General features: G+C 49.4%; 1 protein-coding gene across 1 annotated transcript in view; it reads right to left on the bottom strand.

The window, feature by feature from the left end:
- TUBGCP2 (tubulin gamma complex component 2) overlaps nt 1–18171 on the bottom strand; it is a 257023-nt gene that overhangs the window by 30180 nt on the left and 208672 nt on the right. The window lies entirely within an intron of this gene.

Below are 18171 nucleotides of genomic sequence, written 5' to 3'. Positions count from 1 at the left end.
TGGCAAGGGGGTGTCCTCGTAAGCACTACAAAGTCTGGAAGCGCTGGGCGGACTATCGTGGCCTGGAGCTAGAACTTCCCCAGACCCAGTGCCCAGACCGGGTTTAATCTCTCCCCTCTCTTCTGGTGTGCCTTTTCATGCATACGTGGTGGGAAAGATGCCTATTGGTAATGACACTTTGCAAACATATGTCTATAGTATTGGCTGGTTATGTTGCTCTTGAATGGTCGACGGTGCAATGGGGGCGAGGGGGGGGGGTGTAGTTCTTCTGTTTTGTTTAATCTCTATTGCTTTTCATTCCTTCCTGTGCTTGCGAGAAAATTGTCGAAGTCAAAATGATGTATGTTGATGCTGCGGAAGCCTCTGGGACACAGAGCTCCGCCCTATATGTGTTATTTGACAAATAAAATCGCTTAAAAAAAAAAAAAAATTACAAGAGCAGATGCAAAGCAATTTAACATAATAAAGAACTCTCAGCCTGGAAAAGTTCCCAAACCATTGCCAAGCTCCCATATACCCAGTAAACATCATTTGGATGAGTCCCTTTAATCTGCTTGGATAGAAGATAATTTATGGACAGAATAGAAGAGAGAGGTTTGAGGATAGGTTATACACCTAAAAGGGCTAATTGGCTAAGAGTAATATATATACTAAAGGGAGTTAATTGACACCATTGCAAGTGTCAGGATGCCACGTTTCCAGTGCTTCGTTTAGATTTGACAATATAATGCATCCAGGTGATTTGTAGTTCTTAAACCAATTCTATTAACACACCCGATAGTAAGGAGTTTTAATAGAAAAGTGTCATCCCAACATTGAGTGTGGCAGCAGTTCAAATTTCAGCCGTTGCCACGCTAAGTCTGTAAAAGCCCCCTTACATCATTCACAGAAGAAAGGAGGCAGCAAGATGTCCAGCATACAATCCATCAAATATGTTGACTAGAATGGACTAAACAAAGTGGGCTATGACCTAAAGAATAATGTTTACAGGAGTATGGAGCATAGTTGCTATAAACCTCAAAAAGTGACATAGCATGTTACACTATGATTGAGACTAGTTTGAAAACACAGGAGTACCTGCCACTGTTTTTTTTAAATACTGTCTTCAGCTGCCTTCACTTCCAATGCTTCAAAGGTCATGTCCCGGTAAAAGCGTATTTCTATAGCAGTGGTCTGGCTCTTATGCTACCGGTTGTTACTGTGAAGCAAATGAATCTTTGCATAATTGGTCTTAGCTACTGTCTTCATATAGATGTGGCCTCATTGTATAGAGTGTCGTACTGCTTTTGTTTGCATCCATCATCTTGGAAGTTGCTGGGATTTATCAAGGAGTTTCAGGATAAAAGATACTCAGTTTTGAAGCACTGACTGCTTCAAAAACAGTTGCATATCTTCTTTCTCTCTTTGATAGGCTGGGGCAGTTTTTAATGTGGCAGGGGCAGTGTTTCAATCTGTATTGTCTAGGCATGTCAGTATAATTCGGATTTTTCTTTCAATAACACTTTACCTTTAAGATGGTTTTATTCAAACAGTATTTTTATGTCTAATTTAAGTAACTGCATTATAATTTTTTATAAAGAATAAAAAAATGTTAGCTCCCAATACCATGTTTCTTGTTGAAAAAAAAAATTCTATTTGAAAACGTACATTTAAACCATGTATTCCTGGATCCTGCAGAGGCATATTATTCTGTTTATGAATGCTGTGGGAAAGTGTATTATTAGTTGGGTTGGATGGGTGTTCACCACAAGTAATAAGAGCACTATCTTATCTTAGGTCCATTAAAGGTTTCCGTAATCTAAACCTCAGTCCAACCCCTGGTAGCTGTGGCACAGACGTGACTGGCTTAACTTAACAAACTATGTAAAGCATTTAAAAATATCAAAAGAGTTGAAAAGTCACAAATACAAAACAAAAATTCCACTCCAATTTATCAAAATAGAGAATAATTTACAACAATAATCCAATAAGGGGAACAATAGATATGAATTTTCAAACTTTTAAATAAAAATAGCGTCTAAAAGCATTAAGAGGCTATCGCGGTTATTTGGTTGCGCTTGACTGGTACCTAAACACGATTAATGGCTGACCGCGATTGAGCAAAGTTTGGATACAGAAACCAGGTTCATTCTTGAAAGTTTTACCATCTGACTTAGTCACTGAAATGGAAGTCAAACATTCTCAGCTAGGCAAGGAAGTAGGCTGTTGCCTAGAGGGTCTCAACAAGAAGAGCTAGTCATTAGACAAAGTCTTGTTGAACCTATTGACTTTGGGCACAAAAACTCTAGGTAGGAGAAATTAAAAATTTGCACCCAAGGAAGGTCTCTTGCCAGCCGCATACTTTTGGTGTCTTCGCTCAGTGAAGATTTCCTTTATTTAGAGGTAGTCAGATATTGTGATCTCAGATTTCTCTAGCGGGGCAAACCTGTAAGCTGTAGAAGAAAATGTCTCTAGGAGACCGGACACGTTCTCTGTGACGTCCCTCTGAAACTGATGTGCTGCTGTGGAAAAGCTCTGATTGGGAGCAACCTGAATCCTTGGCCCATTGGCAATGTAACTTCGTCGGATTTACTTGGCAGGTACGTCCCGTTCGTCGGGAGGTCTTTAGAGGCAAAATGTTTTAAGTCCCAGGTTCTCAGAATGTTATGAGGAGTACACTTTTGTCTCAGGATCTTAAGAACTTGACTTTGGATCATGTCAAGGCTCACTCAGGTAGAAGTCATAAACAGGGTCCAGTTGAACTGGTCAGCTGGACCCTTCAGCTTGTTGTGTCCCTGTAGCTTAATAGGAGGTCTGCAAACTGACCATTGAAGTCCACGTCTCTGCTCGGGGTACAGGTGGGAGCAGGTCCTTTCAAGTCTCATCACAGCACTAGCCAGTGGGTGAGGGTGAGTCCTGACCCCTCCTAACATGTAGGGAAAAGTTCCCTGGGGAAACCCTACCCACTTTGGCACTAGTTCTTGTGTGCCCTATTGCAACCACTCTCACAGTGCATCCCTCGACCTAAAACAAAGACGGCATAACCTTTCTTCCCCTGTGCAGCGCTCCTGTGCCCACCACAGAGGTGTGGCCAGGAAAATGAGCCACCACTCTTCTGTGGTCACTTCAATCCAGTTCTGGGGCAGTTCCTCTCTCCGTGAAATTACTACCCGTCTGGCTAGGTGGACAAAAAAGGGCCCTGTCTAGGTGTCAGCTTATATTTGCCTGGCCAGGGTAGGCATCTTTGAAGTCAAATGAGTTTTTGGTCACAACCAAGGAAGAGAACACCTCACCACAAACCCAAGGACTTTATCTCAGCTCTGCGAGCAAGTTAACACCTCATCAACTGGCCTATTCAGTTCCTGAGTGACAGTTGTAAGCTAGTGCAAATGGGTTTGTAGAGCTTTAGGCAGTGAAAAGGAATATGCTACTTACCAGTATGCATCTGTTCTTGGCATGTAGAGCTGCAGAGTTGTACACTTAGCATAGATCGCCATCTGGTGTTGGGCCCGGATGTTTGCAGTTTGTTTTTGTTCTTTGGACAGTCTTTGGAAGTCACGAGTTCGGTGACTCCTCCTTCGGTCCGTACTGCGCATGGGCTTCGGCTCCATCCTCAGATTGTTTTTCGCCAACAGGGAAATGATGGAGCGTAGTAATAACAGTGAGAAACCCATGTGTGTTGTATGTAAATAAGATGGACTGGAACGGATACAGGTAGCCGGGGAGGCGGGTGGGCGTGTACAACTCTGCAGCTCTACATGCCAAGAACAGATGCATACTGGTAAGTAGCATATTCCGTTCGAGGCATATGAGCTCCAGATTGTACACTTAGCATAGATTATATAGCAGTACGCAACCTTAGCGGCGACCACCGGTATCCGTTGCAGCGGTTTGAAAAAGTGTCTTTAGTACAGCCTGGCCCACACTAGCTTGTTGCTTGGAATGCACGTCTACACAGTAATGTTTTGTGAAGGTGTGCGGTGTTGACCATGTGGCTGCTTTGCAGATGTCATCTAAGGGTATGTTCCCTAGAAAAGCCATAGAAGCCCCTAACTTTCTAGTAGAGTGGGCTTTAGGTGGAACAGATAATGTTCTTTTTGCCTTTTGATAGCAAATTTGTATGCACTTTACAATCCACCTAGCTATCCCTGATTTAGACATGGGGTTGCCTTTATGTGGTGGAGAGAAGGAAACAAACAATTGTTTAGTTTTCCTGAAAGTTTTTGTGTTCTCTGTATGTAGTACAGTAAAGCCCTCTTAACATCAAGTGTGTGTAGAGCCCTTTCCGCAACAGATTGTGGTTGCGAGAAAAAGACAGGTAATTCCACCGATTGATTGAGATGGAAGGGGGAAATGACCTTGGGCAGAAACTTTGGATATGTACGAAGTATCACTTTGCTGTGATGTATTTGTAAGAAGGGTTCCTGTATAGTGAACGCTTGTATTTCACCAACCCTTCTAAGGGAAGTGATAGCTACGAGGAAAGCTGTTTTCCAGGTGAGGAACTGTAGCTCACATTTATGCATTGGTTCGAAGGGCGGACCCATTAGCCTTGTAAGAACTACATTTAGATTCCATACAGGGGAAGGTGGTGCCCTGGGAGGAATTACTCGTTTAAGGCCTTCCATAAAGGCTTTAATAGCGGGCACTCTGAACAGTGATAAATGCTGTCTGTTTTGTAGATAAGCAGCAATCACTGCTAGGTGTAGGCGTATGGATGAATATGCCAGGTTACACCTGTGAAGATGGAGCAGATAGCATATGATGTGCTGTATGGATGCATCTAAAGGGTTGATTGTATTGTTACGGCAGTAATCCACAAATCTCTTCCACTTTGCGGCATAGCATGCTCGAGTGGTAGGACGTCTGGCTTCCTTGATAATGTTCATGCAATCAGGGGGAAGGTTAAGGTACCCAAATTCTAAGATTTCAGGAGCCAGATCGCAAGGTTGAGCTGAGCTGGGTCCGGGTGCCTGATTTCTCCATGGTTCTGAGTTAGGAGGCATGGGGACAGGTGCAGTTTTTGATGTGGTACCACCGAGAGCTGTAGTAGTGTGGTGTACCACGGCTGCCTGGCCCATGTTGGAGCTACCAGAATGAGTGTGAGGGAGTGCTGTTGTAGCTTCCTTACCACTAATGGAATTAGCGGGAGAGGTGGAAAGGCGTATGCAAATTTGCCTGACCAGTTCATCCATATCGCATTGCCTTTGGACAATGGGTGTGGGTATCTGGCGGCGAAGCTTGGGCATTTTTTGTTTTCGTGGGTGGCGAAGAGGTCTATTTGAGGATGCCCCCACTTTCGGAAGAATGGGCGAAGAACTTGTGGATGCAGTACCCATTCGTGTAGTTGTTGCGTTTGTCTGCTGAGCAGATCTGCCATGGTGTTTTGTATGCCTGGAACGTGCTGTGCCAGGAGAAAGATGTTTTGAGGAATTGCCCATCTCCATATGCTCTGGGCTAAGCGGGAGAGCTGGGGAGAGTGTGTCCCCCCCTGTTTTTGAATATAATACATTGCAGTCATATTGTCTGTGCGAATAAGGACTGCTTTGGCCGAAATTTGTTTTTGAAAAGATTTTAGGGCTAGAAAGATCGCCAAGAGCTCCAGATGGTTGATGTGGAGCGACTTTTGCTGTGGCGTCCATAGACCTTGCATTGTGAGGTGTAAGAGGTGCGCTCCCCAGGCGGAGAGCGATGCGTCCGCTGTTAGAATCACCTGAGGAACCGGGTCCAGGAACAGCCGCCCTTTGGAAAGGTTTGTGGTGTTCCACCACTGCAGAGAGTGATGGGTGCGGCCGTCCACCAACACCAGATCCGTCACCTGTCCCTGGGCCTGGTTCCACTGTCGTGCTAGGCACTCTTGGAGTGGACGCATGTGGAGTCTTGCATGGGGCACTATGAAAATGCAAGATGCCATCATCCCTATGAGCTTCATAAACACTCTTGCTGGAAGAGAGTGTTGAGGAAGGAACGTTTGGCGCAAGGCTTGTATGCTTGCGATTCTGGCTGAGTTTGGATAGGCAATACCTTTGGAGGTGTCTATAGTGGCCCCGAGATGTTGCTTTGTGCGAGATGGTAGGAGGTGGGACTTTTGGTAGTTCACCGTGAAGCCTAGCTGGTGGAGCAGTTGAATGGTGCTGTTGGTATGTTGCACACATTGGTTGTAGGACGCGGCTTTTATGAGCCAGTCGTCTAAGTAAGGGAAGACGTGAATATGTTGACGTCTGAGGTGTGCTGCTACAACTGCTAGGCATTTGGTAATCACCCGTGGTGCGGTGGTGACCCCGAAGGGGAGAACTGTGAACTGGTAATGTTGACCGTCCACCACAAACCTGAGGTACTTCCTGTGAGAAGGGTGTATTGGAATGTGAAAGTATGAGTCTTTCAGATCCAAGGTAGTGAGAAAGTCTCCTTGAGAGAGGAGCGGGAGGACTTGTTGTAGAGTGACCATGTGAAAATGGTCTGAATGTATGTATGCATTTAGAGGCAGGAGGTCCAGAATGGGCCTCAGGGTCCCGTCTTTCTTTGGTATCAGGAAATACAGAGAGTAGACCCCTAGATTTTGCTGATTGACGGGGACCCGCTCTATAGCGTGTTTTTGGAGGAGGGAGAGCACCTCCTTTTTGAGCAGTGTGGAATGTTCCTGAGACATTGGACGGTGCCTTGGTGGGATATTGGGTGGGGTAGATGTTAGCTCGAGACAGTACCCTGACCGAATAATTTGGGTCACCCATTTGTCCGATGTTATGGATTCCCATGCGTGGATAAAGTTTTGTAGTCTGCCCCCGACCGGAGTGGGATGGTCTGGGGGGAGCGGAGGGAAGTCATTGTGCGGGCGGGGTGGCAGAACGGGTGGTGTTAGTTTTGCCCCTGCCCTTATTGTTGTTGCCTCTGTAACCACCCCTTTGGTAGCCCTTTGAGAAGGTATTTTGAGGAGGGGACTTGTAGGAGGTAGAGGTGCTATCGGTGGAGTAGCCTCTGCTACGAAAGGATGAGCGTCGAAAGGAGCGTTTAGGGGGTCTGTGATTGTAATGCCCCCATAGACTTTGCTGTGTCTTTATCCTTTTTCATTTTTTCTAACGCTTAGTCTACCTTTGGCCCGAAGAGATTTTGTTGGTCAAAGGGCTGATTTAGTATGGATGCCTGGACTTCAGGCTTGAACCCTGAGATCCTGAGCCAGGCATGACGACAAAGCAGGACACTAGTATTTATGGCTCTAGAAGCAGTGTCGGTTGCATCGAGGGCACATTTAATGGAGGTGTTAGTAATTAGTTTACCCTCCTGTATCAGGTCATGAGCTTTGCATTTGTGTTTTTCTGGGAGGTGCTGCATAAGAGCCTCAAGCTCATCGTAGTGTGCTCTGTCATAGTGCGCAAGCAGCGCTTGTGTATTCGCAATGCGCCAGATGTTCGCGGCTTGCGAGGCGGTGCGTTTGCCAGACGCGTCTAGAAGTTTGGATTCCTTATCTGGCGGTGGGGCCTCTCCTGAGGACTGGGAGTTAGACCTCTTTCTAGCTGTGGACACAACTAGGGAATCTAAGGGAGGAGGGCCCTTAATGTATGTAGGGTCTGTGGGTGCCGCCTTATACTTTTTTTCTATTCTAGGGTTTAAGACCCTGGCCCTGACAGGGTCTTTGAACACCTCTGCAGCATGCTTGGTGACACCCTTAAGCATGGGCAAGATAGCTGTGGACTTATCCTGAATATCAAATGTATCCAGTAAGAAGTCGTCTTCCACTGGTTCACTATGCATTTCCACCCCATGGTAGTGTGCTGCTCTCTGCACTAAGTGGTGAAACCCTAATGAGTCCTCTGGGGGAGACGGCCTGGATGGGTATAGGTCGTCCTGAGGCACATCCGGTATGTCAGGGTTTTGGTAATCTTCCCATGGGTCTGGGGTCCCCGGTGGAGTGGGGTCCATTGGGGCGTCCGCGGGGTCATAATCTGGATCCCCGTAATCCGGATCTGGGGACGGGGTCGGGGAATGATGAGGCAAGGGTGGCGGAGACCTGGGAGGGGGAGGGGGTGGAAGAGGTGGAGGAGGAGGAGGAGGAGGTAGTGGGGAGGGCACTCTGAGAGGAGAAGTAGCAGAGTCCTTCCGCTTGGGCGGTGGAGGAGGAGCCGGTGTGTCAAGACGTCTTTTTTTGACAGCTAAAGTCAATAGCCCAGTCTTTGGATCCTTAAATAAGGTCTTTTGTAAAGGATCTGGTGTAAAGAGGTCCAGTGGCACCGAATCGTCCGCTGGCGCCGATGTTTTCGGAGCCGAGGATTTTGATGGTTTGTCTGCGCCATGCCTTTTTGGAACCTCCGGTTTTTTCGGCGTCGAAGTAGTTTTTGGCGCCGGAGCGTCGGTGCCGAGGGATTTGTGTTTGTGTTTTGTCGGCACCGAGAGTCCAGGCTTCGGCACCGGTGGCTTCGGAGTCGAGCTGGGCGTCACTTTCTTCGGTGCCGGACGGTGTTTATCGGCACCAGGCGTCGGCTGGCTCGAGCCCGAGCTGCCGTGAGACTTGTGAGGCTTCGACACCGGGCCCGAAGGTGGGGTGATAGAAGCTGTGTGCTTGGTTTTACCCAGGCCTGCAGGCGAGGGTGTAACCGGAGTCTCTTTGGTTTTGGGCGCGAGGGTGGGAGGGAGTAGAGTACTCACAACCCTCTGCGCCGGTGTGATGTCCTCCGCGCCGGTGTGATGTCCTCCACGTCGGAGTCGTCGGCCTCGGAAGCGCTGACGACGTCTTCCTCCTGCTCGGTGTCGTCTCCGAAGATGTCCGGTGGAGCCGCGGTCGATGAGTGCGCCATGGTGCGTCGAGCTCTTCGATCCCGGATGGTCTTTTTTGATCGAAAAGACTTACAGGCGGGGCAGTCTCTAGCCTCGTGTTCTGGAGAGAGGCAAAGGTTACACACCTGATGGAGGTCGGTGTGGGGAAATTTAGACCCACATTTTGGGCACTTTTTGAACGGTGTCCTTTCCATCGGCCGGGACCGGAGTCGAGGAGGGCCCGAAGGCCGGTGCCGATGTGCGGAATGGAGAAAAGTGCCGCTTCGAGAGATGAAGATAGATGAAGAAACTCGAACAACGAGGATTTTCCGTCGAGGCTGGAACCGTAGAAGTTCGAAGCCGGAGCACAAAGTATCACATCCGAGCCCGATGGCGGAAAAAAACAATCTGAGGATGGAGCCGAAGCCCATGCGTAGTACGGACCGAAGGAGGAGTCACCGAACTCGTGACTTCCAAAGACTGTCCAAAGAACAAAAACAAACTGCAAACATCCGGGCCCAACACCAGATGGCGATCTATGCTAAGTGTACAATCTGCAGCTCATATGCCTCGAACTGTAACTTTCTAATTGTCCCTTTTCTAAAATATGTATTAAAAATCAGACTTTACCAGTGAATTGGGCTTGTAATGATTTTTCAAAAAGTCCAAGAGTGAACTTTGTAGCGGTTTGTTAGATGAGAGAACATTGTTACATTTAACATTGAATCCCAATAGGGTTCTTATGAAGCAGCTAATGATGCTAGAGTGGAAATAGCTTTTGGGACTGTGTCACAGATACGGTATGTTTAGTATTAAAAACCGTTACATGTCCTACTTTTAAATACCAAGCAGCCTGCCTTATGGGCATTAAGGACTACTTTGGGTGACTTTAAATTGACGTTGTCGACCTGTCAATGGGGGTTATTTTGACAGGTCGAATTTACAGTTCTAAACCTGCCCTGATAGGTTACAGTGGTAGGCATGCAGTCATGTCACTGACATTGTAGTGGGTGGTACAATCGGTGCTACACCTCACTAGTGACAATTAACTTACAGGCCCTGTGTGCACTTTGAACCATATACGTGGGACTTATAGGTAAGTTAAATATTCCAAATAGGGTTAGAGCACATGTACTGGGGCCTGGCTAGCAGAATCCCAGTGCAGAGAGTCAAAAACACAGCAGCATCAGTCGGAGAAAAATGTCAGTGATGATGCAAAAAGAGGCATTTTTCTACAAGTGAGACTACCTAATAATAATTTTGTATTTCTTGACCCTTGGTGCTCTCGGATCCCTTAGATGTTCGCTGTTTTTTCTTTCTCATGCTAGTGAGTCTTTCATGTAGTCTTGTATTCTCATATCGCACCTTCCTGGTTTGTAGAATTCTAAATGACCAATGTTTCATATGCTACAGGCTCAAAGAACAATTCTACAGGCATTCCTTCTGCCATCACCACTATGAACTCCTGTTTGAAGTTTCCATTGTTTCTCTGTTTTTTAGTTTAAAAAAAAATATATATATTTTCCACACCAACCAAAGACCGGTACATACAATATATAGTCACTGTGAGAAATACCCCTTCCAATGTAGATATGCCTTTCACATAATGCCATTCACCCCATGGCAAAATGGGGGTCCATGCGAAAAATAATCATTATACATTTCCTGGAAATAATGAAAGGTCAAGTTATGCATCGGGTGCAAGCCAACAGTGTACAGGGAGCGGGGGATGGAGAGACCCAGAACATTCCCCCTAGGGGAAAGAAGCCAGCACCCCCGCCGTCAACTGGGCCATCAGTGCCTGTCTGTCCCTCCGGAGTTCCACCGTTGGTGAGATGCTGATGTCCCCTCTGTATCTGTTCCATTTCCCCCACTTCTGGTCCCACTTTTTGGTGCAGCCTCTACTCTTGAATACTGCTTTCTCAGCCACGATGACAGTATCCATGTCTTTTGCCCATTCAGCCAGGCGCGAAACTGTGGCCACCCCCCAGTGTTGTGCAATATTACGCTTCGCTATAATAAAACCCATAGAGGCCCATGTCTGTTCAGCCTGCGTGAGATCGGACGCCCCATATGTTAAGTAGGCACAATTGGGGTGACAGTTTAAGGGATTTACCTCCCGCTCTCCCAAGTTGACGGGCGATTTTCACCCAGTAGTCGTGTATGTGTGGGCAGTCCCATAGAATATGGAAAAAAGTACCCTCCTGATTGCAATGTCGGAGGCAGAGTGAATCAGGGCACCTACCTAGCCGGAGTTTGGCATCGAAATATGCCCAGTGAAGGATCTTGAGTTGGACAGGCGCAAGCGCATAGGGATTGCTATTTCTCGGGGTGAGGCTAGAGCGTTCCGCCACATGTCATCCTCTATTTCACCCAGATCTTTCTCCCACCCCTCCCCAAGTTTCAACATCGGGTCGGGGAGATTGTTGACCGACTTCTTGTAGGTGAGCGAGATGGCCTTACGGTCCATGGGATCCAGCAACAGGCGGTCCTCCAGAGGGGACGAATCGGGGAGAGGACCATCTTGAGGCAGGGCTGAGGACACCGCGTGAGTAATCTGAAAGTACCTGAACATCTCCGATGGATCCAGTTGATATTTAGCTTGGAGCTCCGGGAACGATGCCAGCCTCCCCTGAACCCAGATATCTCTGATTGTGGAGATTCCGATCATGTCCCACTGCTGAGATGACCTAAAATATAGAGCTCCCACAGGGGAGTAGCCTTTGTAAGGCGCCCGCGCCATCCTAATTTTCTGGTGACTTCGTGCCAGACCTCAACCGTGCGTGCTGTGAGACCTGTCAAATTAAGTTTGCGGGGATTGGTGTATAGTTCTCTGTTGTAACCGCCCCGTCCCAGGAGCCAGTGATCCATGTGGAAATTAGGCTTGTCGCGGGACTCAAACACCCAGCGATTGACCACCACCAATTGGGACGCCTGGTAATACAGTCTAAGATCCAGTAGAGCGAGGCCCCATCATACCAACCCATGGTAAGTTTGGTCATTGCGATGCGCGGAGTGTGGCCCTCCCAGAGCAGTCTCCGCAATATTCCATCGATCTGAGAGAAGTAAGAATCTGGGATCGGGATTGGTGTGTTCTGTAGAGCATAGAGAAAGCTCGGGACGCTAGCATTTTGAAAAGGGACGCGCAGCTGAGAAGAGTTAACGGGAGAGAGCGCCAATGCACAACGTCAGATTTGAAGCACTGAAGAGGTCAGAGTAAGTTGAATTCGAAAAAGAGAGTAACGAAAATGCCCAAGTACCGAAAACTCTGAGGTGCCACTGGGATATTAAATCCCCGAGGATTCACCTGGGGGAACCCCATAGCGCATACATCTGGGACTTAGACTAATTTATTTGGTATACAGAGTGAGTGCAGAATATGTGAAAGATGTGGAGCACCCGTCGCAGTGACCGTGCAGGGGAGGCAAGGTATAAGAGGAAATCATCGGCGTACAGGGAGATACGGTCTTCGTGAGATTCCGTCCACTTAAGTCCCCGTATCTCCGGATCACCTCGGACCCACACCGCGAGCGGCTCCAAGACAAGGGCAAAAAGCAGTGGCGATAGGGGGCAGCCTTGTCTTGTGCCGCGATGAAGCGAGAAAGTAGAGAAGCGATGATTATTGACAACAACGTGAGCTTTAGGGTATGTATACAGTAGCCGAATCCAACAAATGAATTTGGGTCCAAGCCCCAAACGGGCCAGAGCGGCGAAAAGAAAATCCCACTCGATGGTGTCAAACGCCATTGAGGCGTCCAGCGATAAAAGAATCGTGTCTTCCTCGATGGTGTGAAGCCTGCTGAGGACCCCATGCACCCGGTGTAAATTTCGAGCCGTATTCCTCCCGGCATAAACCCGGACTGATCGGGATGGACCAAGTCAGTGATAAAGTGGAGAAGTGTCAAGAATTCCTGTCATACAAGGGAAACACGCCCTTATGTAAACAGGAGAGCTGTTACATAACTCAAGGGAAACACGCCCTTATGTAAACAGGAGAGCTGTTACATAACTCAAGGGAAACACGCCCTTATGTAAACAGGAGAGCTGTTACATAACTCAAGGGAAACACGCCCTTATGTAAACAGGAGAGCTGTTACATAACTCAAGGAAAACACGCCCTATAAAGGGAGGAACCGGGAGGTACAAGGCTGTCGGATATTGTGTTTACACCGACGTACCTGCTTCGTGAAGAGCAGTGTTCCGGAGTGGTGCTCCAGTAAGGCAAGAACGGAGGTAGGTCGAGTCGTTACTCCCTGGGCCGTGTCTTGCCCCATCGTCACCTGTGAAGGACCCGGAAGCTCTACCGGTCAACCATTGAGCTTCGCTTTTTGACTCGGCTGAGTCCAAGCGCAGTGGCGCTTTTGCTGGTTGGAGTCGTAACTCCCAGCCCGACCAGAGACACAGGGACTGCCAGCTGTAACGCACACCAGGAGGTGTTTGCCGCGTTACAGACTCGGAAGTCCACAGGATCGATCGAGCGGCTGCTCTCGGTTCAGTCTTCTTGCTTGTGATTGGGGTATCGGTGACGCATCACCAGGAGGTGACTCCGCGTCCCGGTGCAGTCTGAGGAAGAGGTTGAGCGGCTGCTCCCTTCAGGTAGAGACCCCGGCTGGGTGTTTCCCTGACTCCTCGATTCTCCCCAACACTCTTCGTGCCCCTCACAGCCTACCGATTGGCATTGTCGGCCATTTCATTTCTGCCCTCTGTTGGCATACGCCGGGATCGGCGTATATGCAGAGGACGGTTAGGACCATCCGTGCTGTGGGCTGGTAACGTACTTAGCCTGGAGGATTCCAGTGACTATAACTTTTGTTTGTTCTTTGTATTTTATTTGCCTTCATTAAAAGAACTAACCCTTCACAAGTGGTTGCGTCCTCATTGTCGTGTCTGTTAAACGATCCTGAGACGTTCAGGGCGTTACAAAATATCCGACCTTAATAACACTAACTGTCTCCCGGTCGATAACAGACATGGCAACACTTGATGATGTGCTGGCTGCTTTAGCGGCCATGCAAGTTGAAGTGGCTGCCTCTAGGCAAGAAACAGCCGATGTAAAAGCCAGACTGGATGCTATCCAATTGGACCCGCTCACGCCCAGCACCTCCCTCACGAACCAGACCCCTGCGGTAGTAGTGGAAATGCCGGTAGCCATCCCCTTGGCAACACCAGAGAGGTACAGTGGGGATCCTAACACAGTGCAGGTATTCCTCACACAAGTGGCGCTACATTTATCGTGCAAACCAAAGGCGTTCCCCACGAGTCAGGCTCGTGTGGCTTTCCTTATATCCTATTTGGCTGGAAACGCGGCACAATGGGCCGTACCTCTGGTGAGCAGGGACGACCCCCTCTTATGTGATTGGGGTGCTTTTCGCGAGGAATTCCTGAAGGTATTCGACAGAAGGGCTGACTCGTACACGGCGGACCGTGAAATGCTTGAGTTGAGACAGGGATCCAACGACCTGGTGCAGTATCTCAACGCGTTCCGAAGGCTGGTTGCGGAAACCAAGTGGCCTGTTGCTAAACAGACGGCGCTCTTCCATCAAGGGCTGTGCGATGAGCTCAAGGACGCCGTGGCTCATATTGACCCTCAACCCAAGACATGTGAGGGCCTTATCAACCTGGTATTACGGCTGGAACATAGGCTAAGTGAAAGAAAGGGGGATCATGGGAGAAAAGGAAAATCCCTTCCATCCTATGTGACGGTGGGAAGTCCTGAAACTTCCACCGCATCCAAGGGAGAACCCATGGACATCAGCGCAATACGAGCGAGCCTCACAGCCACGGAGAAAGAGTCACGCCGTAAACAAGGATTGTGCCTATATTGTGGCAAAAAAGGCCACTACGTACGTGAATGCCCTGCCAAACCGAAGACGTCACGTTATCGGGCCAACCGGTCGGTAACAGCCGTGGTGGACATACCGGCGGAAAACTAGAGGACTCCAAGACCAGAGAAGGGGCATCTCAGAGTCACTCATCCATCCCTTCACTTTCCAACTCGGTCACTAAGGGACAACGACACCCGTTTATCACGGTGCACGTGGGAGTGCATGACCAGTGGATACCCGTTGTGGCCATGGTGGATTCAGGGGCCACTGGCATGTTTATGGACCACAACGAGGCATGCAGGCTAGGGCTAGTGCTTCTTCCCAAAGCAGTACCCGAAGACGTCTATGCGGTAGACGGAAGGCGATTGGTGACGGGGCCCATCGGACAGCACACGGGGGTCCTTCCGATGAGATATGGGAGGAACCATTTGGAACAAATCGATTTTAACATCATCCGAGCGCCCCAATATGGCGTCATATTGGGATTGCCGTGGCTACAGAAACACAACCCCTTTGTGGATTGGCCAACACATCGCATCGAAATGACGTCACCGTATTGCATCCTGCATTGTGGAATAAGAACGGAATCCCTTGACGCAGATGAGAGCGGGAGTCAGACGGTGGCTACAGCGGCAGAAAAAGATGTGGCTCTCCCCCAGGCTTATCACAGTTTTGAGGATGTATTTGATGAGGTGAAGGCGGAAATGCTACCACCACATAGACAGTTTGACTGCCAGATCGACCTGGTGCCAGGGGCCAGCGTTCCCAGCGGCAGGCTGTATGCCCTGACGGAGCCTGAAAATGTGCATCTCCGGGGGTACCTGGATAAACTCCTCAAGCTAGGATTCATCCGCCCGTCCAAGTCTCCGGCCGCCTCGCCACTCTTCTTCATCCCGAAGGCTAATGGGGAGCTGAGAGCCTGTGTGGACTTTAGGGCATTGAATGCGATAACCATAAAAAATCGGTACCCCTTGCCTCTCATCAGTGTACTTCTGGAACAGGTCAAGAAAGCTCGTATCTACACCAAGTTGGATTTGAAAGGGGCATACCATCTGGTGCGCATGAGGGACGGAGACGAGTGGAAGACCGCCTTTAAGACCAGGTTCGGCCTTTTTGAGTACCTCGTCATGCCGTTCGGTCTGTGCAACGCCCCGGCAGCCTTTCAGTACTTTTTGAATGAGGTATTCAGAGAGGAGTTGGATATCTACGTGGTCGTATATATCGACGACATCCTCATCTATTCGTCCAGTGTGGAGGAGCACGTACACCACGTCAAAGCTGTGCTCCAAAAGCTGAGGGAAAACATGCTGTTTTGTAAACTCAGCAAGTGTGACTTCCACGTCACATCCGTGGAATTCCTCGGAGTGATGCTGAGTCCAGAGGGACAGGAGATGGCAGAACGAAAGATCAAGGCGGTGAAAGAATGGCCGGTGCCCCAAAGCGTGAAGGACGTCCAAAGTTTCATTGGCTTCGCCAACTTTTACAGGCGGTTTATAGATGGATTTTCAGGAGTGGTGGCCCCAATCACACAGCTACTGAGGAAGTCCAAGGAGTTTGTCTGGTCCCCTGAAGCGAACAAAGCCTTTGAGGCCCTGAAAAGCGCCTTTGGTAAGGCGCCGGTGTTGGCTCACCCCGATCCGGATCTCCCCTACGTGGTGGAAGCGGACGCGTCGGATGTGGCGATGGGGGCAAGACATGTGGTATCGGTGTACACGGACCATCGGAACCTACAGTTCATGACGGCCACTAGACACCTTTCTCCCAGGCAGCTGCGGTGGATGATCTTCTTTGCGGGGTTCAACTTCCGCATCACATATCGGCCGGGGACGGAAAACGGGAAGGCGGACGCCCTGTCCCGTCAATCTGCAGTTAAGGAACCATTGCCTGCAACCGAGCGTTCCATCATTTCCCCGAGGATGGTATTGGGGGTTATCCAACCGGATACTTTCCTGAGGGGAATAAAGAGAGGGATCAGGTCATTCGCATGGCGGAGGTGGCTCCTCAGTCACAGAGAATGGCAGCTGAAGGACGGGATACCCCTGAAGGGCAGGTGCCTATTGATACCCACGCCTAGGCTAAGGAAACAAGCATTCATCTGGTGCCATGACTCTCCATGCGCAGGTCATTTGGGCTTTGAAAAAACGGTGGCTAGCATGGGACGGCATTTCTGGTGGCCAACCATGAGAGTGGATGTCAGGAGGTGGGGACAGGAGTGTCCTACGTGTGCTACCATGAAGGCCGACCATGGCCGAACCCAAGGGCTCTTACATCCACTTCCGACCCCGGATAGACCATGGGATAGCATATCACTGGACTTCGTGGTGGGCCTACCGGTAGACCAGGGGATGACGGCAATACTGGTGGTGGTGGATTACTTGACGAAAATGGGGCACTTCATCCCCTGCAAGAGAGTCCCTACGGCCGGGGAATTGGCGTCACTACTCCTAAAGAATGTGGTACGACTGCATGGATTACCTGGGGTGATCGTGTCGGACCGGGGGTCGCAGTTTACTGCGCAATTCTGGAAGACTTGGTGCACTGCGCTGCATGTTACGACCGCCCTGTCCACCAGCTACCACCCTCAAACGGACGGCCAAACCGAGCGCCTGAACCAAACGCTCAAACAGTATCTGCGATGTTTTGTGGACCAGGGCAGGGAAGAATGGGTCGACTTGCTATGGGTTGCAGAGATAGCCTATAACAACGCCACTCACAGCTCCACACAGTCATCTCCGTTCTATAGCAACTATGGCCAACATCCCAGGTTCTTGCCATTTCTACATCCGTTCAGAGAGGACAGGATTCCCGCCACAGCAGACAGGGTGGCACACATAAAAGACACGTTGATGCGCTCAAGGGCTGTCCTAATAGAGGCCAAGAGAAGATACAAGGCTGCGGCAGATAGGAAGAGAAGGCCCGGGCCACTGTACCGCACTGGAGACTACGTCTGGATATCCACAAGAAACATGAGGTTTCGAAAGAACAGTGTGTTCCATCCCAAGTACATGGGCCCCTATCGAATTACCAAGTGTATGGGTCCCGTGAACGTGAAGGTGTGCTTGCCCCAGTCATTGCGGATACACCCTGTCTTTCATGTATCATTGCTCAAACCAGCACCCTCCAAGCCGTCTGGGACACCTAGGCCGGTATGCGTGGAGTCGGAGGTGGAGTATGAAGTGTCGGGCATACGGGCGTCCAAATGGCGCAGGGGGAAGCTGTGGTACCTGGTTGCGTGGAAAGGCTATGGCCCGGAGGAGCATTCATGGGAACCGGCTGAAGGGGTTCATGCTCCGCGCTTGGTCTCCTTGTTCCATCGGCGTTTTCCTGCCAGCGCTGGACCCGTGGGGAGCCGCTGAGAGGGAGGATGTACTGTCAAGAATTCCTGTCATACAAGGGAAACACGCCCTTATGTAAACAGGAGAGCTGTTACATAACTCAAGGGAAACACGCCCTTATGTAAACAGGAGAGCTGTTACATAACTCAAGGGAAACACGCCCTTATGTAAACAGGAGAGCTCTTACATAACTCAAGGGAAACACGCCCTTATGTAAACAGGAGAGCTGTTACATAACTCAAGGAAAACACGCCCTATAAAGGGAGGAACCGGGAGGTACAAGG

Source organism: Triturus cristatus, chromosome 1_2 (assembly GCF_964204655.1).
Source record: "Triturus cristatus chromosome 1_2, aTriCri1.1, whole genome shotgun sequence".
NCBI lineage: Eukaryota > Metazoa > Chordata > Amphibia > Caudata > Salamandridae > Triturus > Triturus cristatus.
Note: the sequence above shows the minus strand (reverse complement) of the source record. Positions and strands in the feature narration are given on the sequence as shown.